The 25,113-nt window shown below is 44.2% G+C and overlaps 1 protein-coding gene across 1 annotated transcript in view; it reads right to left on the bottom strand.

Annotated features, from left to right (window-relative positions):
* The window catches only part of ODAD2 (outer dynein arm docking complex subunit 2), a gene marked incomplete at both ends in the record, with an annotated part of 159,086 nt that overhangs the window by 112,766 nt on the left and 21,207 nt on the right, over positions 1-25,113 (bottom strand). The window lies entirely within an intron of this gene.

Genomic DNA, 25,113 nt, shown 5'->3' with positions numbered 1-25,113 from the left:
AATTGAGCGCCAACATTTACAGTGCCTGGCTCCCTTTAAACAGCTACAACAGTGGGTGATGTTGAGGCATTAAGTAGAGTCCAGGGGCACACCTTAAGAGAAATACTGAAGGATGGAAGTTGTATGTTCAGGTGATAAATGGTCCCCCAGTTTTTGATTAGTTGCACTGGGCAATGCAATCTACATCTGAAAAAAATGCTCTTACAAAGATTGGGCATTTGGCCTTTGCTGAGTTTGCTGACATACAATTCTTCAGTGTCTGTAATCTTCAAAGTGATAAATGTCTTTTACACGCTAATGGATTGGCTGTTCTCCTCTGTTTGGGGGTCAGGATTCTGGCTGTCCTTAAAAGGGTAAAGGCAACCATCGGGGTTAGAAATTGCAGCTTTACCAGTAAGCCCTGGGAAGGGGAGCAGGCCTGGAGGTTGAGTTGGTCACTAATGGCCAAAGATTTATCAGTCTCCATATGAAGTCTCCATAAAAAAAAAATTCCAAAGAACATGCCATTTCTGGGGAAGAAGAATCATGCCAAAAAAGCACCAAGAAGCTCCAGCCCAATATAGCTCTTCATGGGCTTTGTAGCACTCTTTGTAACAAATCTGTGTGCTGATTAGTGTTTATGAAGTTTGTTCAAGGTCGGGTCATCTGGGAAGCAGAAACCTCAAGTGAGAAAATGCCTCCATTAGAGGAGTCTATAGGCAGCCTGTGGTGTGTTTCTTGATTAAAGACTGATGGTTGATGTGAAAGGACCCAGCCTACTCACCACCTGTGGTGCAAGTGACCCTGAGCTGTATAAGGAAGCAGGGTGAGCAACACTCCTCATGGCTTCTGCTTTAGTCCCTGCCTTCATGTTTCTGCCTTGAGTTCCTATCATGGTAGACTGTAAGCTGTAAATCCTTTCCTTCCGGAGACCCTGTGACCACACAGTATTTACCACAGCAATGTAAAACAAACTAGACCAACCAGGAAGCATGAGGCCTGTGATTTGTTGTAGAAGGCGCAACTAACGTGATGGGGGTGTTGTGAGAATCCTGTTTATAACCAGAGAGAAGCAGGAGTCACAGCTGGCCCTGCCATGGGCATCGGAAGCTTGAAGCCATCTTAGAGAGCCTCCACTGGAGTTTTTCACAGTTACAGAAGAGGCAGTCTTCTGTAGGGTGGAAACCCCCACACTCTCTGAAGTCACAAAAGTCTTCTTGATTTTCAGGGGACCGTAGAGGAAAAACGTGCTTTTTCTTCATATACACTCATGAAATGTCTGATAGAGAAACTGGAAGGAAGGCAAACTTATGGAAAATAGGAGAACAGTAGGACCTGAAGGAGGTACAGAAAGAACCGTAGTGAAAAGAATTTAATTCTGTATAACTTGCTGAGGTGTCACAGAGACATAGAAGCTTCATGGCTGTGAATGACTTAACGGCCCAGTAGAGAAAGTCACTGAGACTCGTCACAGGTGCAAGGCAGCAGCAAACTGCCCTTCTTCACAATTAAAAATAGGACACCAGGGCTGTGAACAAGCAAAGGAATGTTCCATGAAGGGGTTAACGGCACTGCAAAGTGGGCTAGTTAGCATGGATGTGCCTCTCTCCCCATGACACCAAAGGACACAGCAAGAAGGCCATTACCAGATGCCAATACCTGGTACTGGATGATGTCTTAGCCTCCAAAATGGTGAGGGATACATGTCCCAGTATTGTGTCAACATGTCATAAAGGAGACTGACCGCTGTAGAAACATAGAAAATGCTGTATATTTGCATTTAAAAACAAATTTATGAAGCACTTATATCTTCTGCTTGTCCATATTTTAACATATGAATATAAAAATATGCAAAGATACACTTTTGTGTAAGGGCCACACAGAATAGAAACAGCAAGAAGTAAGCTTTCTCTTATCACTCACATATAATGCACAACTCTTTGCTGTGAAATTACTACAACTGATTACATTTGAGACAAGATACCAAGAGGGAATTATTTAATGGTGCACATCAAGAGGCAAAGAGGGAAAGATTTAGACTCCTGCTTTCTCATCTGTTCTAAGAAAACAAAAATGCCCTGTGCTTCTTAAAGACTGGAAGGTAGTGGTATTGTTGCTGACTGGTCATTTTTCTTCCCTGGGGTCCTTGTATAAAGAGCAGTTCAGCACCTACATGTAAAATATCTTTTACAGTCTCATGTCTCCTTCTTCTGTCAAGAAAAATGTGGCCACCCTTTACCCACAGCTGGCTCTAAAGTACAATATAATAAATCCTCCTTATAAGTGGGTTAGAACTGCAGTATTTGAGGGCACAGTACTCCTCAGGCATTACTGATTTTTACTTCCAATCTAGAAAACATAGACAGAATAAAAGCAGTAACCATCAAGAGGAGTGCGGCCGTCATCCCATCCGTGGTCAGGTAAAGGGGGCAGGTATCAGGATGTCCCAGGAGGGTGCTGGGGCGCCAGACCAGTGCCTTCTGTAGGAATTGGAAATTCACATGGAGAGCGGCAGGTGGAGTGAGGCCTTTGGGGACAGTTTTGACGGTATGACAGCAGGATGAATGTTGACATGGGACAGGATCTGTGGCCTCTTTCACACCCAGCATGTCTTCAAGGGCCCAGTCTACACCATTGGGATATTTTGGTTGCATATAATCCAGATTTTTCTGAAGAGCTGCTGTTTTCCTTTCCTTTGGTGAGATTTTCAGGTTTGCGGTCTGTGCGGTCTTTGTGGACTTTGTCTAGTTCCCTTACTGTCCCCTTCTAGCTTCTTCTCCACTTTTGAATTTTAGGTCACACTCACTCTATGACAGGCAGCATTATCCTAGGAAGCACCCGTGAGGTGTGATCTTATATTTTTTTCTGAATTATCTCTCTCCAGACAACTGTCAGAATGAAAGAAAAAATCCAGATTTATTGGTGTGAAGTTAGAGCCTTATAGGAAAAAAAAATCTGTAAATCGGCTCCTTTTTTTTTTCAAAAATCTGGAAACATATTCATAGGCTTGGGGGATTTTTTTAGAATAGTTTTATATTAATAAAAGTTAGTTTTTCCACATTTCAGGATTTCCTTCGACTCTTGTCACTGACCACACTCCCAGAAGGATTATAAATCTTTCAGGAGGAATACCAGAAGAGGGGAGCCAAAATAGCCAATGGACAGAGCCACAAAAGTTGGCTTTCACCATTCTCCTAAATACCAGTGGGAGTTCCAGTGCCTGCTCTGCATGGTCCGGAGCCCTGAACATCTGGCCCAGCAGAACTCACACAGGTCTTCCCGCAATTAAACCTGCTGCAAACAATTAGTTGCCGATATGTATTTTCACATTTTTATCACACACTTTTGCATCTGTGGAGTTTTAAAAGCTGGAGAAAACACAGTAAAACATATTTTTACTAGCTTCTGAAGGGTTTTTCAGAAATGTATCCCATAAACTTTTCCATTTCTGAAATGAATGCAATTCTTTTGCTGCTTTGTCTCTGGCCCGCTCCTGCTCTGGCGTCTCCAGCCTCTATTTCCTGCAGTTCCAATTTCGTTTTGCGACCAGAAGGTGTCTGTCCACTGTCACAATCAGGTCGCAACATGCAGAGCTAAAATAAATACCATTCTCTCATGCATCTTCTTCCCTAGCTTTGCTTTGTCTAAATGTAATTTTATTATAAACACTATTCTGGTTTTTTTTTAATTTGTTATGGGGAGGATTGACAAGGCACCTCTCATACTAAACATACATCACAGCTACAATTTTAGCCCATGTTTCTGTGGGACTAATAGATCTTACACCCTGGTCATGGGAACTGCCAAGCAAGTCATACTGGGTTTTCACATGTATTGGGGAAAATAAAAGAATTGCTTCTATTTCTTTACAGTGAGCAGGCTGTTGTTGACCTACAGTAAATGTGACATTCCTTTTGTGCATGTGTGTGAAATGTTCACATGCAATAGATGCAAATGTGTGTGCATGCATGTAGAGGCCATGTGTGTCTTCCTCGGGCTCCCTTCATCTTACATACACTGAATCCAGGTGTCATGCCTGGCTGTGCCACATACTCTGGCTTATCCGCTTGCTCTGGGGGTCACCGGACTCCGGCTCCCAGATCCTGCAGGTTCAGACAGGTTTGTCTGGCATTGACACCAATGCCATGAATCCCATCCCTGGCTTGTGCGCACACAGCAAGTACTTTACTTCCGCTGAGCCATCACCCGCTCTTTTTGAATAGCAGATCGGAATGGAGATATTTTTCTAAACAATAAAATCTGTTTTTGTGATTATATTTATGTACAGAAAGCTTAGTGTACCTTTAACCCAGTTTAGTGGTGAGTTCTTTAGCCTTTGCCTTTTCCACCTTGGCAATGCCAGCCAAGACTTAGAACCCAGAATGTTGTCTCCCCAGTGGCAGCAGATCTCGTCATATCTGTCACTGTAATTGGTCCTAATAGCTTCCACCAGCTTAGCCAGAGCACCCTTGTCTTCTGAGTTAACCTGTGTGAAGGCAACAGTGGTACACGTCTTCCTGTGGACCAGGCCTTTCCCTTGATGATGCAGTAGGGCACCCCCATCTTTTCACACAGGGCAGGCAGGAAAACCACCAGCTCAATGGGGTCTACCTGGGCAATCACCACCAGCTGAGCCTTCTTGTCCTCCACCAAGATATTGACTCCTGCTCGGAAGACAGGTGGGTCTTGCAGTTGGGACATCCCCTTTGCCAGCAGCTTTCTTCTCAGCACGGGCCAGTAGCCTTTGCTTCTTCTCTTGCTTTGTCTCTGGCCCGTACTTGTGGACAAGCTTAAGCAGCTGGGTAGCTGTTTGCCTGTTCAGGGCCTGGGTGAACTGGTTAATGGCAGGAGGTACTTTGAGCCACTTATAGAGGATGGCTCTTTGCCACTGTAGCCTGATGTAGCTGGGCCATTTGATGAAGCGAGTTAGATCTCTTTTGGGATAGATGCCCTGCCCAATGCCGAAGTTCTTGAGCCATTTCTCAAACAAAGGATTAAACATCTCTTTGGCCTCCTGTTCCTAGACAATGGTAGGGGCTGGGGCCACCTTCTTCCCCTTGGCCTTCTTTCCTTTGGGCATCTTGCTCCACTAGAGGAGAGCTAAAATCTCTGAAATAAGGAAATATACTATCTGTGATACAGTGTAATGCTCCCTCTCACTGTGTATGGGGAAGAAATAAACTTCTGGTGTGTTGAGATAAACAGTATTTCCAAGCTGCCTCAAATGGTTTTGTCGTCTTTGATTGGCATGTTCACTCTTTGGCCAGTCCGATGACAAGCACTAAGTGCCAGGAAGTAAAACCAGGAAGTAAAACCAGGAAGTAAAACCAGGAAGTAAAACCAGGAAGTAAAACCAGGCATGATCCTGGACTTTCTGGGATGTTAATGCAAGAGAAAGAACGTTATTTTCTAATGCCCACATGAATAAAAAAAAAAAATTATTATAAAAGTTTGTAAGTAAAAAAAATTACACATTAAAATTAAACAAATGTCTACAAATCTCAGAGAACTTTTGGAGAGTTAGAATAAATGAGGTTCTATCTAAAAAGTATCAGCAGGCAGAGGTATGGGCAGTGCCGATGAACCAAGCCATCCCTCCATAGAGGAAGAATGTCCGAGTTGACATCGGGGTGTAAGTAGGAGCTTTCGTAGTAGCAGAGAAGCAGACATAGTCTGATTGCAGAGGCCCTTGTGATGCGGAACGTGGGCTGGTTACAAGCTCTTACTAAAGTCACACTGTGAACTAGCCCAGAGTGTGGGAAAGATGAGCCAAGTGGCCTAGAGCAGTTCCTGCCCAGAGCAAAGCTGAAAGTGTTTAATCTTTAATAAATTGAGACATGGTCTCCCCGTGTAGCCCAGGCTGGACTTCAACTCACTAGACAAGGATAGCCTTCAACTTCTGGTTCTAGTGCATCTGCTTCCTTAGCAGTGGGATGTGCTGTGATGCTTCTGTGGCTAAATGGTGTGTGCTACCAGACCTGGATGAATTTTATAATCTTTATTTCAAGATTGGCCGGCGGGAGCCGATGACATTTCTCAAAGACCACCCCAGCTGCCGGAGTTCCCAGTGGGAAGAGTTAAATGTGGATGTGCTGAAACGTCTGGCTCACTGTAAAGTTCCAGAGAAGAGAAGGAGACAAGATTGGGAAGATGAGGTGACCCAGCTGGAACTTAGAACCGAGTTTGCTGTGTTTTCTTTTGTTCAGGAAAAAGTACTGTAAGATCAAACTCCAGAGGGCAACACACAGGCAGGGTTCTCCTCAGCACCTATTGTCAGGAATCCTCCACCTAGGGAGACAGCGAGGAAAACAGAGGGCAAGGTCAAACCCATCCCCCACCACCTGCAATATAGACGCTGAGGAACACCTGCTAAAGCGGTGGTCACACCACCTGCATCTAGAGCATTTCAGAATTTTCTCCTCCAAATATACCACTCAGAAACCAGACAAGTAGAGCCCTTTCTGTGTCTGCGCCTCAATGATGACAGAGGGCCCAGTGCCCAGCAGAGCTTGGACAAGTCGCCCAGAGTCAGAAATAGCAAAAGGTATGCAAGAGACTGGCAGGTGACCAAGTGAGTGAAAGCAGTAAAGCCCTCGCTTGGCCTTCTGTTTATTTGCAAATCTATTTTATGCTGATGAGTCAGCACTCGTAAACCTGAGACTGGACAGAGCCCAGAGGAAAGAGAGAAAGTAGTGTTTGCTCCTTTTCAAAAAGGAAAAAGAAAGGTGTGAGCGTGTGTGTTTAATGAAAATTAGATTCAAGATACCATGGCAGAAGCTTACTAAAAGTTTTACTTACAGTGGGTAGACAGAGACACAGGGTTCTACATTCTGCATGCATTGCTTTAAAGCACATGTGGGACATTTATGGAAATTGACAAGTTCTATGTTACTGACTATAACATGGAAAAAAACTGTAGCAAATGGAACTGCTGTCCAAAGAGGATGAGCTCAGCAACTACAATATCTAATAGAATAGGTCAGTAAAGTAGCTACACAAGGATCACACTGAAAATGAGTGATTCTGCACTCGTTATGTTGAGGACAACATAATAAACCAAAATGGGAAATAAAATAATCCCTCACATCGATATTAATAACAACAAAATGGCTATGAATAAGTCTCACAAGAAATGCTGCCTTGTATATGGAGGGAAGCCTGGGAAACACAGTAAGAGACGAGGATGGCATATTAGAGAATCACATCAGGCTTGAATGAATTGAATGAACTGACTTTAAACTAATGACGTCTAACTCATTATAAAGACGATCTCAAGCCGGCCCTGGCAGCGAATCCAGTAACTTGAACTCTGGAGGCTGAGACAAGAGGATTGTAGGTTTGAGACCAAACTGACCTACACAGTGTGGCCCTATGGCAAAACAACAACAAAACTATCAGAAGTGGAAAGAAAGAAAACTTAGCGTTTCCGTGTTTAAATAAAGCAAATGCTAAAACACCTCAAAGCTGTACGGTAAGGAAGTAACCTAGCAACAGCCAAGGAAAGCAGGCAAAGCTCCATTTGAGAGCGCCTATAGCGTATGTGGGCACATGGCCACGGGGGGGGGGGGGGCAGAAAGGATGAGCCAATAGTCTGGTTCTGGTGGCCACTGATAGATGCTGGGGGAAGGATTCCATTTTCTTTAAGAGTATAGCCCATGCTCCAAGTGAAAGGCTACACACCAAGAATATACGAACAGGCTCTTGCTTTTCTTGCCCTCCTCTCTCTTGTTCTCCCCCCTTCCCCTCCCCTCCCATCCCCCTCCCCCTCCCTGTGCTCATGGCCGGCCTCTACTCCTCTACTTCTCTATTCCTCTCTTCTCCCCCCCCACTACCCTCCTAACTCCCCCATGACCTGAATAAACTCTATTATGTACTATATAAAAAAAAGAATATATGAACAGTACAAACTGTACTTGATGAGTCTAAAAAATGAAAACGGACATGAAGTTGGGGGGTAAGTAGGAGGGGCTAGATCTGTGGGGGTTGGTAATGGAAAGAGACATGGGGCTGCCTGGGTAAGCAGGAGGGGAGTGTTCTGTAGGGCTTGAGCAAAGAGTGAGTATGATCAGAAGGTGCTGTATAGAATTCTCAGAGAGAGTAAAACTGGGGGACAGGTTAGCGCCAGAATAAAGTAAAGCGAAATAAATCTTTGAACGCACACACAAATGTCCACCGGAAGTAAAAATATTTCTTTCACCTTTGACCAGCCTTGGAAAGCCTTCCTAGCATCTACAACACAGAACTCACGGGCCGCAGAGAACAGACGACGCTTATTAATGAGACAAATAGCAGATGAGACGGTTGGCGATGACGCATCGACAGAAATGCCAGCAACCAGGAGAGCAGCCAAAGGGTTGACTATGAGGAGAGTAAAGCAGCAGACAGAACCCTGGGTCAAGGTCTGCTGCAATGTCGTATGACAAATGACAGCAATTGCCAGCCATGAGCAAGCCTCAAGACAACCAGCTGAGATAAAATAAAGAAAGAAACAAACAAAATTCACGAGAACTTGTAGCAATACATGCCTAATGAAGGTCACCACTGTCCTGGGAAGGTTGTCAGTACCCTGACACCATCCCAATTCAGGCAGATCTACGTGGTCAGCCCCTAGGCCTTGGGGCTGCTGTTGTGGTTTTCATCAGGGTAGGAAACGGTTACACTGCAGAACACTGGTATGGGCTTACTGCAGGGAGCTATAGATTTTCTGTAAACCACACCTAACTCCGTCATTACTTCCCATTAAAAGAAGAGTAAGTAAGCCATCTCAGACTTTAGGGGGCACGCCTTCCCTTCTGACAATAACTGTTGACTCTGGGCAGGTGGCTCTGCACAAGCACAAGGGCATTAACCTTCGAGCCCAGGGACCATAGAAAAGCCATGTGTGGGAGCCGTGGAGCTCGGTGACTAGCAAATGCACCAAAACCAGTGAGCTTCCGGGTCAAACAGAGACCGTGTCACCAAAAAATAAAAAAAGAATGTGGGAAGACTGACACCTGCTGACTTCTAGGCCCTGCACACACGCACACATACATGTGCACACACCAGTATGGACACATCCATGTAGCATGTACACTCACAAAAATAAACCTTGGGGGGGGGTAACTTGATAGCAAATATTTGCACATACGATCTATGTGAGTGCCGGGGATAGGTTCCGGGGATCCAATCTTGGACCCTCATACTTGAGAGACAAGTACTTTATCCACTGGTTGAGCTCCCTAGCCCAAGCCTCTAGGATTTTTTGAGTGCAGTAATATTGTACGAATTCCTACTGTGCTTGTTTTTAAGAGGGTATCTCAGGGTTTCTCTCTGCAGCTGCCATTAGCTACACTGATGAAAGCAGCTGGGGGATGTGGGCCTGTGCTCCAGTCAAACTGCACAGACTGCAAGGTGGCAGCTTGAAGCAGCTGCTCGCATCACACCTGCACTCAGAGGACAGGAAACGATGTGTGGGCCCAGCTCACTGTTGCCTTCATCAGCCCAGAGTCCCAGTTTAGAGAATGGGGCCACCAACAGGGAACTGTCCCCCTTTAGTTCACCTGATCAACATTGTCCTCTACGGGCATGCTCTGGGGCCCTTCCCCACCAGTGATTCTAAGTCTCATTAATTTGACAGTTGATTTTAACCACCATACAGGGTCTACCTCTATAGCCCAGGCTGGCCCCTTGACAGTTGACTTTAACCACCATACAGGGTCTACCTCTATAGCCCAGGCTGGCCCCTTGACAGTTGACTTTAACCACCATACAGGGTCTACCTCTATAGCCCAGGCTGGCCCCTTGACAGTTGACTTTAACCACCATACAGGGTCTACCTCTATAGCCCAGGCTGGCCCCTTGACAGTTGACTTTAACCACCATACAGGGTCTACCTCTATAGCCCAGGCTGGCCCCTTGACAGTTGACTTTAACCACCATACAGGGTCTACCTTTATAGCCCAGGCTGGCCCTTGACAGTTGACTTTAACCACCATACAGGGTCTACCTTTATAGCCCAGGCTGGCCCCTTGAGCTTGTTGTGTAACTCAGGCTGACCTTGACCTTGAGGCTCTCCCTTGCCCTGGCATTCTGCGTGTTGGGATTCTAGGTGTGCATCAGTATACGTGACTAAAGTTTATTCACACCGTATGTAAGTGAGCACTTGCACACAATTAAGCAACTCCACACTAGAGCTCTCAGAAAGTTTGCACTCCCTATGTGTTCCCACACTGCCTTTTAAAGGATCCATCTCACAGAAATAGTGATATATATAAAGGATGCATCCAGATAGTTGAAGTATCACCAACCAGAGTAAAATTTAATCAGACATTACCACTACGGAAACTGCGAAACAAGTTGGTGTCTGCCTATAATTAAATTCTATATAGTAATCAAAAGGGCCAAACCCAAACACAGTATTAAATATAAAAAGAAAACTGCAAGCTGGGCATGAGGTTTTGTAACTATGTCAGCACTCAAAAGACTGAGGCAGGAGCATTGCTATTAGTTCACAGACAGCCCAAGCTAATATTGAGTTTCAGGCCAGCCTGGTCTAATGAGTAAGTTCTGGTCTCAAAAAACAAATAATGATGATGATGATGATGATGACTTTATGAATATAAATTATGAAATATCTGTAAAGAAGCCTTCATTTACACAGGTTGAATTTTCATAGTGAACAGACACTAGTTTTTATTTCTATAATTCTTAAGAGCTTAAGCCAAAGAGGGAATATATATCTCCTACACATGCTGCTGCGGTTCAGAGCGCAGCAGACTCATTGGCAGGCACAGCAGACAGCCACACCCACCGAGGCTGGGAAGGAGCCACAGCCTTGCTAGCACACATCTCAAAGACCAGTGGACCAGGAAGGGACTCGACGCCCCTATTTTCCTGCAAATACACATCATCTCCTAATGATTATGGCAGATCTGTCTATACACAGATGTAAAGTGCAGATACTATAGAAGTGTCTGGAATGGGAAGTCAGACTCCAAAAAACAAAAAGCAAAACAGTTCTTTCACATTATACAAACTGGGAACCAGCTAAAGAGGTTTTCCTCCAACTAAATAGATTTTTGGGTCAGAGCACAGTTTCAGGAACAGGTGTGGTGTGACAGATGCATCAGGGAGTGGATTCTATCAAGAATCTATTACAAGTTCAGGTTATTACATATAACTGTCTTAGATTTCAAAGGTTTTCAATACAAATGAATACATACGTGTGTGTTTGTGTGCATGTGTGTGTGTGTGTGTGTGTGTGTGTGTGTGTGAACTAAATGGCTAGCTCATACTACCTGCTCATAAATAGATGCATAACAAATGAATGGGTTAGTAAATGAATCAAAGCCCAAAGACTTTACCCGAGGTTTCTTTTCCCTGTTAGGGACAGAGGATGCTGGAGATGCCAGAGCTTTGAACATCCTGAGCAGCATGTTCTAACACGTGTAGGATTTTAGTGTGTGTGTGTGTGTGTGTGTTCTCGAGATCACATGCACATGTCATTTTGATTGTGATTTTTTGAGATGGGGTCCTGCCATGTTGCTCTTACTGGCCTCCAGCCACTGGGACAGAGTGAGTCCCTTACATTGTAAGCATGTGGACCTGTGCCCAGCTGATGACTGTTCACATTGCCACTTTTAGCAGTTAGGCTGATGTGGTGATCTGACGATTATTCTAGTGGTCTCAGTGGTTCTGAATCAGAGGCCCCGCATTACCAAGACCACCTCATTATTCTGTGTTCCCCCAACATTCATGACAGACAAGAGGCAAGGAGGGATGGGTCCCTGAGAACTGAAAATGCTACCATTCATTTGTGGGGTGCAGATTCACCACTGGGGAGGCATGCACCTCTGCCTTCACCACGTCTTTTGTGAACAAAACAAAACAAACAACACACAAACACACACACACACACACACACACACACACACACACACCCTCTGAGTCCTGGTGACATCATTTTGAACTCTAGGCCTCACAAAGTGGAAGCATAGACAACTCCAGCCAGTTGTCCTTTGACCTCTGTATTTACATGGTGCTTCTTGCATGTGTGCATGTTTACACACGTGCACGGGAACACACAGTAATCAATTAATTACATAAAACTTGGCAGTGGCATAGATCCTTTTTTTTTTTTTTTTTTTTTTTTTTTGGATAATGTGAGCTTACAGATAATGCACATTTCACATAGCCCCAGAACTTACATTTATGAAAACATGAACGTAGACTACCATGCAGATTTTTCATAGATAAAAGAATTTAATGCTTACAGGTAACGTCAGGGGAGGAGGACATGTGTGCATGTCAGAGGTTGAGTAGAAATGCCTTCATTGCTCTCCACTGTACCTTTTTAAATCAGGCTCTCACCGAACACAAAGCTCACTCTTCCGCGGGGTTCATCTGTCCCTGCTGAGCCCTGCAAGTGAGCTCACAGCACTATCGCCAGCTGGAGACCCAAACTCAGGACTCAGACAGCAAACACAATCCCTGAGACATCTTCCCAGACCCTCCAACAGACAGTTTAAAGGCACAGAAGACTTTCAATTCATGTTCTCTGTGGGTAGTTATTTTAAAAAAAATCTATCATGCATAAGCTTTAAAATATTACTCTAGACAGCAAGGCTCTTCTAACAGCTGTAGTTTACTGGGTACATGAATAATGACCAGGGCTTTCCATTTTCAAAGGGCCCTTTCTAACTGTACCACCACTGTTCTCGCTCCCTTAAAAGCCTCGTCAAAGAACACACCAAGGCTGCCTTCCAAGAACGAATACCAAGTCCCGTTATAAGAGGCTGCTTCTCGTCCTCTCACTTGGATGAAGCTAGGCAAATGAGAGAGAAGATGGTGAAGCAATGTCTACAAGCCTCCTGGGCCCTAGGTTTCTTGACAGTGAGGCAGAATCGCCAGGCAACAGGCAATAAAGATAGAAGCTGGATGTGATCCCAGCCACAGCCACCTTCTGTGTGGCCTGCAGCGAAAGGATTTCTCAGCTTTTCCACCAACGAAACAGGGAGCAAACCTTCTGCCACTCCAAACCTAAGACACAAGTAATGGGAATGGAATTTAATTAAGTGTAATTGATTGCGAAGCACATCAAATTCCTGTGATGAAAAAGGAAAAGCATTTAACTCCCAATTACCACTCAGAACTTGTTAACCAGTTGGGGAGGGAGGGACGGAGGGAGGGAGGGAGGAGAGTTCTTCCCCCTCTCTCCTCTCTCTGTGTGTGTGTGTGTGTGTGTGTGTGTTCGAGTGTGCATAAATGTGTGTGCATGTGTTCATGCACGAGTGCGTGCCTGTGTGTGTGTGTGTGTCTGTGTGTGTGTGTGTGTGTGCGTGTGTGTAGGAACAGGGTCCCAGTAAAGCATAGTTAGCAGAGATTTCAACTGGAAATGCATGTATTGCCAAGAACCCCTCCTCAGAGAGCCCTGCATGTCCCTTGAAGTGACAGCCTAGTGGTCTTTCCAGATGGGAATGTCACTCTTAAGTCAGGTCTCCTCCCCAGTAATCTAGGGGACTTCCAGGCACCTTTAATTTTCATGCTCTTAAATTCTAAACCTGTGGACACCGAACGGAACAGAAGAGCAGTTGCCATGGCCCATGGATCGTGGGAAATGAAATGCACACGTGTTTTATGAATCTGTCTGTGGAGAGCGGCCCTCCTGTGTATGCTGCTGCTGCTGATTCTCTCCTCCAATGCAACCCCTTGTCACCAGCCTGGCCTTCTCTACTCTGCTCCATTTTCCCTCTCTTGCTACTAGATACATGTTTCTAAACTAGTGCTTTCGTCTTCAGCCTGTTCACTCTCCTAACAGAATTCTGCAGGGAAGGGAGACATCTGGAGAAACGGAGAACACACCTTGTGTTCCTCTACTATGATCCAAGCATGCAAGGGCCAGACCTTCTGAGCATAGCGCTTCAGTGTCTCCAACAATGCTTCTTAACATCACCTCCCTGAGCTTAGAGCTGAGGCCAGAGTGGCAGAGAAATGCTCTCCCCTGGCAACAGCACCAGAAAACACCAACAGGTGAGAGAAATGTTATCCCAGATGCCCAGAGACCCCAACAAACTACCAGAGAACCAGCCATACCTGTAACATCCCTCTCTTCCCGTCACCCACCACACACCCTGGAGGTAACTCAGTGCCTTGGTTTTCTCTTTAATTTAGAGCCAAATTCTGGGCATAATCCACATAGAAATGGATTCCCACAGAACTTTATATCCTTAGCTAACCCAACTCATTCTTTGTTTAAGGCCACATACATTAATGTGTTTCCAAGGTAAACCTGTGTATTTCTACCTTTTTATTTTCCAACTGGTCCATCTCCAAGACTAGCCAACTGTATCAATTTACTAACCACTCTTGTGAATGATAAACCCACTTTCCCAAATGAATGTTTCTCTTATTTCTGGAGTTTTTGTTTGTCTTGTTTGTTTTATACATACCATGTGTAGAAGTGAGGCTAGGGACAGAATAAACGTAGGGCACAGATGTTAGCAAACTGTAGCCTCTAATTATTGAAGAAGAAAAAAACCTTTTTCTTGGAAGATTTTAAAGTACTTCTGACCAGGAAGAGGTACCTGTCTCAGGAGAGCAGAAACAAAGATGAAAGGTAAGGAGAAAGAGAGCTAAGAGAGGGAGAGGGCAGTGAGCAGTTACCCACGGAGGGCTCTGACTGGGGGTAAGATGAACTCCTGTGAATGGGCTGAGAGGAAGGGCCGAGGAGCAGCACGTCATTAGCTTCAACCTCCATTAAAGCGTCATTTAGGAAGAAGTTCAAGGGTCAAGCTTGTGATCCTTAGCAACCTGCCCTGCAGACAAAGACGTGACTCAAGTAGGACCTCTCTACTGAAGAAGCAGCTAATAAGGTGGACAAGGTGAGCCATCATGGAAGCAGAAGACAGAATGTACGTCTCAGGAAGGAGGGCTGAAAAGGAAAGTGGTACATTTAGAAGAGCACAGGCGGAGGACATGTCACCCTGTACATGCACGAACTCGGGAGCCAAGCAGCGGTTGACTTGATTAGTGTTTGGGTGGGAGGATTGTGCATGGACTCATCGGCTAGGGAGGCAAAAGAAGTTGGAAAGTTGACGGGGGGGGGGGGTTTCAATGTATTTCTTAATTTAAAAAAAATGTGTTCTAAAAACCTCAAAAGAAAAGGAGCGTGTATGTGTGTGTGTGTGTGTGTGTGTGTGTGTGTGTGTGTGAGGGTGAGGGTGTGTGAGGGTGTGTGAGGGTGTGTGTGTGAGTGTGTGTGAGTGTGTGTGAGGGTGAGGGTGTGTGAGGGTGTGTGTGTGAGTGTGTGTGAGTGTGTGTGAGGGTGAGGGTGTGTGAGGGTGTGTGTGTGAGGGTGTGTGAGGGTGTGTGTGTGTGTGTGTGTGTGTGTGTGTGTGTGTGAAGTTTTACAAGTTGAAGTGAATGTAGGTTAGAGCCAAATAATTGGATATCAATTCCCTTTTCTTATGTGCCAGAAGCTGAGCTCACAGTGCTGAATAAATACTAAGCTGAAGTTTCATTGACTTGTTTCAATATCAATGAGCTCATCGATTTCTGTCATCGTCACCGACATCCTATCCTTGGAAAAACAGTAGACAGAAAGTCAGGTCAGCATTGCCATTTCTCTGCTGCTGTGAGCCAACATGGGAGCCACAATTTTATAAATTAAAATGTCAGGTGTGTTCATTTTGAGATTACTTAGAGACATCCAGCATTTTCCTAGAGACATTTTACATTTCAGAGACGTCGTTTTAATATCCTTTTGTGTCTCTGTATAAAAACAGTTACCTGTGTCAAAAAAAAAAAAACCTAGAAATCATTTGTAGATCTGCTTTCCCTTTTATTGGCTGTGTTAAGAGATTTACCTGTGGGAGCTATAAGAATTCCAAGCAATTTAGTGTCTGGCCAAAAGTGTCACATTTGCACACGATCTCCTGATGAATAACTTGTGTGAGCCTAAGTAGCACTTCATCAATACATGTTTTCCTTAGCTGCTTTGGGACAGAAACAGCACATCCCCATTTGGCCCCAGTGCTATGTGGATTTATCCTAAGTAGCTGAATTACTCAAGGTAACGTCTATAACCAGACTATTAGGAGACTCTTTGCTATGGTCCCAACAGGAGACCATCAGCCATGCTACGTGCTCACTTGCTCAGTGCCTTCCCATTTCACCCCAAGGGCCAAACTTCTCCCAGAATCGTTGGCAACTGGCTTCTTTTTATTTAATGATGGTAAGTCTATCCTTCACTAAATTAATTCACTGTATTTTCCTCTTTTTATTGTCTTGACAGAAATTTTAAAGCAAAACTTGAGGGCCCCCTGGGCAAGTGAGCAATACTCCATGTCACACAACTTCTATGGTCATAATCATACACCATAGAATTAGTTATCAGTGCCAGCAATTGCTGAGGACCCCGTGCCCGGCACTCCAGATGTGTTGTCCTGCATCTAGTATCCACCGTGATGCTGACATGTGGACACCTTTCCCTTCTTTACCAGTGAGCAAACTGAAGTTGACAAAAGTGTGCCAGCCCACCCAAAGCTGCTGAGCTGCTAAGTGGAATCCCACTGTTACCGAGTCAACATCCAAAAGCACACTTCTGCTACCCCATTGTTCTACTCTTGGCTGTTCTCGTGGTTCGGCCCCATCGGACTCTGCCTCTCTCATGAGAAAAGGACAGTGGACTCTGGGAAAACATCAGGGTTCTCCTGCTCTTTTTCCAAAAGGCCAAGTCTGAACCTGAATGGCTTGTTATGCTGAAGACTTTAGAGTTGTGGGCATTCACCAGTGACAGTTTTCCCCCTCTGGCTGATACACTAAGAGTTAAGAAAAGGTATCAGGTATTTGGCTGAAGCCTGTAATCCCAGAAGGTGCAGGCGGGATGTTCACAAGTACAAGGCCAGTCTATGCTGCTTACAGAGACTCCATTTCCCCCAGACAAGGGGAGGAAAGGGCCTTGAACTGCTCTGTGTCTGGGTCAAGGACCTGGCACAGTCCTGGGAATGAGTCCTGTGCTCTCATCCACCCGTGCCCCACTAGCACCTTCAAACGCCCAACGAACAAGAATCTTCAAGATTGGAAAATTTTTTAAAAAATGATATTTGTAGAAATAACCAGAAACTCCTCAAATCATAAGGTATTCTGTATTTTCCTTAATATGTTATTCTCATGTTTTGAAGTTGTAAGAACCATAATAGAAGAAGAACGCTGCTTGCTGCCTTGACTCTGGCTTCATATTCTGCTCGCTTCTTATATAGTCCAGGCCCACACGCCCTGGGACGGCCCTAGCCGCAGTAAGCTGGGCGCTCATGCATCAGTTAATCAATTAACAATCAAACTATCCCTTACACACACACACACACACACACACACACACATGCCAATGCAATGGAAGCAATTCTTCATTTGAGGTCCCCTTGTCCAGGGTGTGTCAAGGTGACAGCCAAGATTAGCCATTGTATTTGCCCTGGAGTACAATGGTTGGACTTCAATTCTATTTTCAGTTACCTGAGAGCCTCCTTTTGGTTTTCTGCAACAGCTGTATTAGTCCATGTGAAGGGTTTCCTTTTCTCCATACCTTCTCCAGTGTACATTGTCTTTTAACTCTCCAACAACAGTCACTCAAGAAGGTAGGAAGGGGCTGGCTCATAGCTTTGATTTTTCATCTCTTAGTGATAATAAGCATTTTTAAAATGTCTTAACTGTTGTGTAGGCTCAGCTCAAAGAAATGCCTGGTCAGGACATGTGTCTCTTAACTGGATTCTTTTTTCCTTGAAGTTGAATTGAGTTCTTCGTATATTTTGTGGATTAGCCCCTTATCAGATACATGGTTTGCAAATGTTTTTCTCCCAAGTTGTGGAATATCACCTCACTTTTATGTTGCCTTTGTAGTCATTCAGTTTGGCTCAATTCCACTTGGTTTTCTTTCGTTTAATATTCTTTAATTACTTGATCTACTTTATATCCCAATCTAAGTTCCTCTCACCTTTTTTCCCTCCCAGTCCCTCTCTCTAGCCACCCCCCCTCATCCTTTAATTATCCCTTTCTCCCCAGAAAAGAAGGGCCTCCCATGGATACCAACCAGCCTTGACATATCAAGGTACAGTAGGAGTAGGAACATCTTCTACTGTGGGTAGAGAAAGCATCCCAGCTCGGGGAAAGACATGCAAAGGCATGTAGTGTAGTCAGAGACAGCCCTTGAAGGATCCCATATAAAGACCAAGATGCACAACTGTTATATATGTGTACGGGGAGATTAGGTCCATCTCTGGCGTTTCAGTCTCTGTGGACCCCTATGGACCCAGGTTAGTTGATTCTGTAGGCGTCCTTGTGGTGTCCTTAACATCTCTGGCTCCTTCAATCCTTCCTACCCCTCCTTCCATTTGTCTTTCTGTTCATATTGTGTTCTTGAAGTCATGTCAAAGAAAAATTTTGCCCAGATCATTATCCAATAGAATAGTTTTCCTTCTTTCTAATAGTTTTATAATTTCAGGTGTTCCATTTGCAGTTGTTTTGTATTTGTTATAAAAAGTCCAATCTCGTTGTCTCTTTCCCATATGTGGTACATTTGTGCATGATCTTGATCACATGAACCTGGATATATGTATTTGTGTATGTACCTGTGAACATACTAGAGATTAATGTAGGGTGTCTTTTTATTGTTTGAGGATTTCATACATGCCTTGAATGCATTTGGTCAACTTCCCATTCCTTCATGTCTAACCCCCATTCTCCCTCAGTTCCTTCCCAAACAACAACAAAACAGAGTCTGCTCGCTACACACAGCTGTTCAACGCACGGAGACAGAAGCACACATTAGAGCATGGGTAGCCTCTTCAGAGACAGACTCATTCCTGAAGAGACCCAACTCCTCTCAGAAGCCATGAACTGCCAGTTGGTGGGGTGGGTATTCATGGGGCCCTTTCCGAGCTGCAAAGGGATTTTTGCTGGCTTGATCTTTTGCAGAAAGTCACAGATGCTGTGAGCTCACCTGTTCAACAGTCCCGTCATGTCTGACAAATATTATGTCACTGCAGGAACCCTCTACTTCCAGCCCTTATGATCTTTGCCTGCATCTTTGCTGATCACCTCTGAGCTCTGTGGGTAAGAGGTATGATACAGATTTCCAGTATATAAATGGGCACTCTACAATAAATTATTCTGTGCACATCCAACAGTTGTGGGTCTGTTTCATTTGACCACCATTTGCTGCATAAAGAAGCTTCTCTAATGAAGGTTGAGAGGTGCACTAGCCTATGGATATAATGACAAGAACCTAGGGGAAATTTTAACAATATATTCATTTATCAGAATAATAGTATTGGGTCCTGCTTAGTGCTTATTAACTCTCCAACCAAGGGTTTTTCTTTCCTTCCTTCCTTCCTTCCTTCCTTCCTTCCTTCCTTCCTTTCTTCCTTCCTTCTTTCTTTCTAATTTAGTTTTTTGTTGGATATTCTCTGCATTTACATTTCAGATGTTATCCCCTCCCCCTCCCATTGCCTCCATGAAGGTGCTCCCTCTCCCAACCACCCTCTCCCACTTTAGACCCTTGGCATTCCCCTACACTGGGAAAACAAGCCTTCATTGGACCAAAGGCCTCTCCTCCCATTGATGCCAGACAATGCTGTCCTCTGCTGCATATGTGCCTGGGGCCATGGGTCTCTCCATGGGAACTCATTGGTTAGTGTTTTAGTCCCTGGGAGCTGTGGTGGGTTTGGTTAGCTGATCATTTTGTTCTTCCCATGGGGTTCAGCTCCTTCAGTCCATTCTCTAGCTCCTTCATTGGGGTCCCTGTGTACAGTCTGATGGTTAGCTGCAAGCATCCTTCTTTGTATCAACATGGTTCTGTCAGAGCCTCTGAAGAGGCATCCATATCAGGTTCCTGCCAGTAAGCACTACTTGGCATCAGCAATAGTTTAGTGGCTGCATATGGGGTGGATTCCCTCAACCAAGGGCTTTTGATCCAGTCACCGGTAGTAGGCATAAGTGTCCTTGAGTGGAGAAGGTCTTACATCCAATTAGAACATGTTTGGTTATTCTTTTAACATTCATGCCATTATGAAGCCAGTGGCATATCTTGCCTGGGTAGCCATTATCATATCTCATGGGGTTCCAAGCTGGGAAGACTATTGATTTCTCTTCCTTGGTAACATGCATACAAAGCTTCAAAACTCTGAAAGTTAGCCAGCAGGGATTAAGCTTCCAGATCAGTCATCTTTAATTCACTAGGTTCTATGACTCAAGTATATGGTATTTCAGTAATGGAGTCTTTATCACCAAGTTCTACGGTAACCAAGAGAATGGAAATAGTGTGTAATGTTTGGGGAGGGGTGCCCATGGGACCTAACTGACCAATACTTTGGAAAGAACTAACCTACAACTTGTACTGTGGTGCTACCATGAGTGGGACAGGCATTTTCTCCCCACCATGAGCCAATTCCATTTAACCTCGTCTTACATTTGTATACATCAAAGGCAATGGGAGGTTTTCCTCCTGCAGTAGAAGGTTTCCATGTGGATACTTTTGTGTCCTGTGCTCCCTCCCCACCCTCCCCCGCTCTGCCCTCTCCTCCCTCGTTTAACCCTTCATTTTCTATTATTCCACTCTGTGATTGAGCCACCTTCATGCCATTCCCATTCCTGGGGAAACCTATATCTCCTTATTACTTTACTGCCTCCTACGGGTACTTCAATTTACACACACGTCTAAAGACGCAAAGCCAATATCCATGGATGAGAGAGAACACACAGTACTGGTCTTTCTGGGTCTATGTCACATCACACAGAATGACTATTTCCAGTTTCATCCACTTCTCTGAGACGTTCGTAATTTCACTTTTCTTAATAGTTCAGTATCGTCTGCTGTAAATGTGTCACATTTTTATTATTCATTTATCGGTTGATTGATATCTAGAGGCTGTCCATTTTCAAGTTGTCAGGAACACAGAAAAAGATTGGAGGTATAAGTATCTCCACAGTAGGATATAGAGTCTGTGTTAGCCAAGGTTCTCTAGGGTCACAGAATTAATAGAACAAATGTGTGTGTGTGTGTGTGTGTGTGTGTGTGTGTGTGTGGAATGGAATGTGTGTGTGTGTGTGTGTGTGTGTGTGTGTGTGTGTGTGTGTGTGTGTGTAATTTATTGGGATGAATTACACTCTGGAGTTCAGCTAACCCAATAGTGGCCAGTGAATGGAAAGTTCAAGAATCTAGTAGTTGCTCAGTTCCACAAGGCTAGGTAGAGAAGGTCTTCTGAATAAGCCAGAATCCTGAAGAAGTAGGTTCCCCAGATGTGCTGGCAGGCAGAGAGAAGGAATCCTTCCTTTTCCCATTGTTCTTACTTAGGCCTCCAGTACAAGGTATGGCCCAAATTAAATGTGTGCCTCAAAATCTCGATGAAAGGTCTGTACTGATTCCAGTTGAGAGCCTGTATCATTCCACCTCAAGATCTGAATCAAAAGCCTGTGTCCTCCAGCCTCGTGATCTGGATCAAAGGCATTGTCTTCCAGGCTCAAGATTCAGGTTACAGGTGTACAATCCATCTCTGGATTGTAGTTCATTCCAGATAGAGTCAAGTTGACAACCAAGAACAGCCGTCACAGGGTCCTCTGGCAATATGCCCAGGAGTGGTTGAGCTGGTATGTATATGAAAGCTCATGTGCTTTTAGCTTTTCTCAAGAACTTCCACACTGATTTTCCAGCAGCTACACCAGCTTTCACTCTTACCAGCATTTTATCATGGGAAGTTTTTATTTTTCTTCTAATTTTAAAAGATTTTTTTTTTTGGCTAGGCATCATAGTCTTCATTTGGAAATAGTGATGCTTCAGTACGTGAAACACATTGTTCCAGACCCTCTAGCTTTGATGGTTCTGTCAAATCGGGTGTTATTCTTATGGGCCGGCCTTTCTAAATGACTTGACAATCCTTTGCAGTTTTCAATGCCCTGGATTCTGCATTTTTACATTTTAACTTTAATATATCATTGAGAGTTTCTTTTCTGGCCCGGTATATTTGTGAATCTGTATGTCTGTAGATTTGAGATTTTTTTTCTTTTCCATAAAATGTTAAAAATGTTCTTCAAGCCTTCCCTGTGGGATTCTTTTCGTTACATGCTTGGCATCTGAAATCCCGCTGTGCTGTGTTGTGGAGCTCTCCCAGCTTCTGCTCACGTTTTGCGAGCTTCCCGTTGACTCTTACTAAGTGACCTAATTCCTCCACCATGTCTTCCAGCCACAGGTCGCTGTTTCCTTTGCGACCCTCTGTCCTGAGACTTTCCACTCAAGTTTTTATTGGACTTTTTTCTCGTTTCCAACATCATTTCAGTTTCGTTTTTCTTCCCATAAATTCTCTTGGTTAAACTCTATTTTCATGTCTTGGGTTAATTTTCTGACTGTTTTCACCCCCTTGCTTATGCTCTCTACTAGTGTGCGCATGTCATCCTTGAGCTGTTTGAGTGTGCTTATGAATTCTTTCTCCGGAAGCTCCTCTGGGCCATTTTTGTTCGTCATCACTAAGATGGGATGGGTAATTTTGGAGGAGTTGCCCTTGTGGTTCTTCATGTTTGTGTTGCTGTGCACACTGGAGGACTTTGTTGGCTGGATCCGTTCATTTATCCTTTCTTCTTTGTTCAAGCCACCTTTGTTTACATTGTTCAGGAGAGGAGCAGGTCTTAGTAGGGTTGAGATGCCCACATCCCCTATGGGGACTGATGGAGGAAGTTCTAGTTTGTGATCACATGCCCAAGCATGGGAAGCTGAGTTCCCCTCCTTGCTGAAGGAGACCATGATGACTGGGTTTCTGGAGTGGGGTGATGTAAGGCGTACCCCACAATCTATTCTGCTTGTTCTGGGAATTACATCATTTCCTCCCATGCTCTGGGGTAACAGGCAGGTGCTACCCATGCTGGGTACTTACATAGGTATTGGAGAGCTGAACTCCACCCTTACATTTGTGCAGCAAGCTCTCTCCCCGTTGAGTACACAGCCCCTCCAATTCCATCCATTCCAAGGTACATTTTCAGTTTCCCCAATACAAGTGACTAGAGAATAGCCTTTCTTCATTGTAAGTATTTTATAAAACATTTCTGTTGGTTCTCTGGGAGTTTCACATCATGAACTCCGATCACAATCCCTTCTGAGTCCTTCCATGTTCACCTTGCCTTGTGACCTTCACCACAAAAGAAGTAAGAAAATAAAAACATAACAAAAGCCATACGTCTTAGGCAGGGTTTCTATTCCTGCACAAAACACTATGACCAAGAAGCAAGTTGGGGAGGAAAGGGTTTATTCAGCTTACACTTCCACATTGCTGTTTATCACCAAAGGAAGTCAGGACTGGTACTCAAGCAGGTCAGGAAGCAGGAGCTGATGCAGAGGCCATGGAGGGATGTTACTTACTGGCTTGCTTCCCCTGGCTTGTTCAGCCTGCTTTCTTATAGAACCCAGAACCAGCCCAGGGATGGCTCCACCCACAATGGGCTGGGCCCTCCCCCCTTGATCACTAGTTGAGAAAATGCCTCACAGCTGGATCTCATGGAGGCATTTCCTCAACTGAGGCTCCTTTCTCTGTGATAACTCCAGCTTGTGTCAAGTTGATACAAAACCAGCCAGTACACCATCTTCACTAGAGCATTATCAAATTCTTAGTGGCCTTCCCCTTAAACACAGCTGAGTCCTTCCCCTCCCACACTTCCTCCAAAAAGCATCAACTGTGGAGAGCTACTCTTCAGCATCTCTAGTGCCTGGCTCTATTCTTTTGCCTTGGTCACTGTGTCTGTTCTTATGGTAGTATCCTGATATCCTTGACAAGTTCAGCTTTAAATATAATCAGGTAAAAAAAAATAGTAAAATATTCCATCTGCTGACCTTAATTTGATTTGGTCATTAAAACTTTCTTCAGGTAATTAGATTTTAGATTAATTTTTCTCTTTGCTTATTAGGCTCTAGTTGACTCCTTTTGGGGCAGAACAGGCTTCAACACTTACTCTCTTTGCATTTCTTGTGTAAAATTACTCACAAAAAAAAACAGATTTAAGATGCAAAAATAGACAATGATAAATGACAACAAATATTCCTTGAGTCATCCAAATAATGTGACCTTCCTGTCTCCTAGAAAGGCTGATAAGGGTTCATGAAATCACAAGTTAAAACTAGGAACACAGACCCAAATTTCAAATGTAAGGATGTATATTGACTCTAAAATGTCTTACATTGTGAATCTCCACTAACAGACTTTTTATAGCATACTAAGTATATAAAATTACTGCTGTTTTTATATGTAGTGTATTTCTTGTGTGTCGTATTTGTGTATATGTGTGGAGGCTAAGAGCTGACATCCCAACAGCCAGTATCACATGTCCACTGATCCTGTACTTTTTACTTTTTGAGAATTTCATATATGAGTACAGAGTTTACATTATTTCCCCTCCTCCGACCTCCCATACCTCCCATGTTCCACTTCTTCTCAGATGAAGACCCCTTCTCTAACTACCATTGTGTGTCTATGTGCATAACCAACTGAGTCTGTCTAGCGTTGCCCAATATACATGTGTTTAGCATTGATCTCATTGGAACTGAATAACTTACCAGGGTGTGTGGCCCTGAGGAAAAGCTAGTTATTCCTCTCTTAGTAAGCACTGAATGCCTGCAGCTCCCCATCTAGGAGTGAGGGCTGGTGCTGTCAGTATGCAGGTCTTATTTAAGCAACCACATTGTTCAGATTTCATGAGTACAAAGTCCATTTCATATCTAGGACACATTATTTCACTGCAGGTGCCCTGATCTTGTAGCTCTTTCGGTCTTTTTATCCCGTTTTCCCTAAGCCTTAGATGTAGGAGTTGAACTGCAGATGTACCTAGAGGGAACCGGTACCCTGCGGTCACTTATCTCCTGTGTTATGAATGGTTGTGGATCTCTGCTGCAAAAAGAAGTTTCCATAGCTAGAGTGAAGAATTAACTGTATCTGTGTGTAAAAGAATCAATATTTAGAGTAGTTAGAAATTATAAATGTCAGTAGTAGGTTCTCTCGGGTCTATGACCATGCCAGCCATTGGTAGGTAGTTGATGGGTTTATGGTACCTGGCATGAATTCCTTCCTATTTCTCAGGTCTTGAGTACAGTTAGACTGCTATTTGTTAGCTCCAAGGAAATGCCGTTAC

Source organism: Micromys minutus (genome assembly GCF_963924665.1).
Source record: "Micromys minutus genome assembly, chromosome: 5".
Taxonomy (NCBI): domain Eukaryota; kingdom Metazoa; phylum Chordata; class Mammalia; order Rodentia; family Muridae; genus Micromys; species Micromys minutus.
Note: the sequence above shows the minus strand (reverse complement) of the source record. Positions and strands in the feature narration are given on the sequence as shown.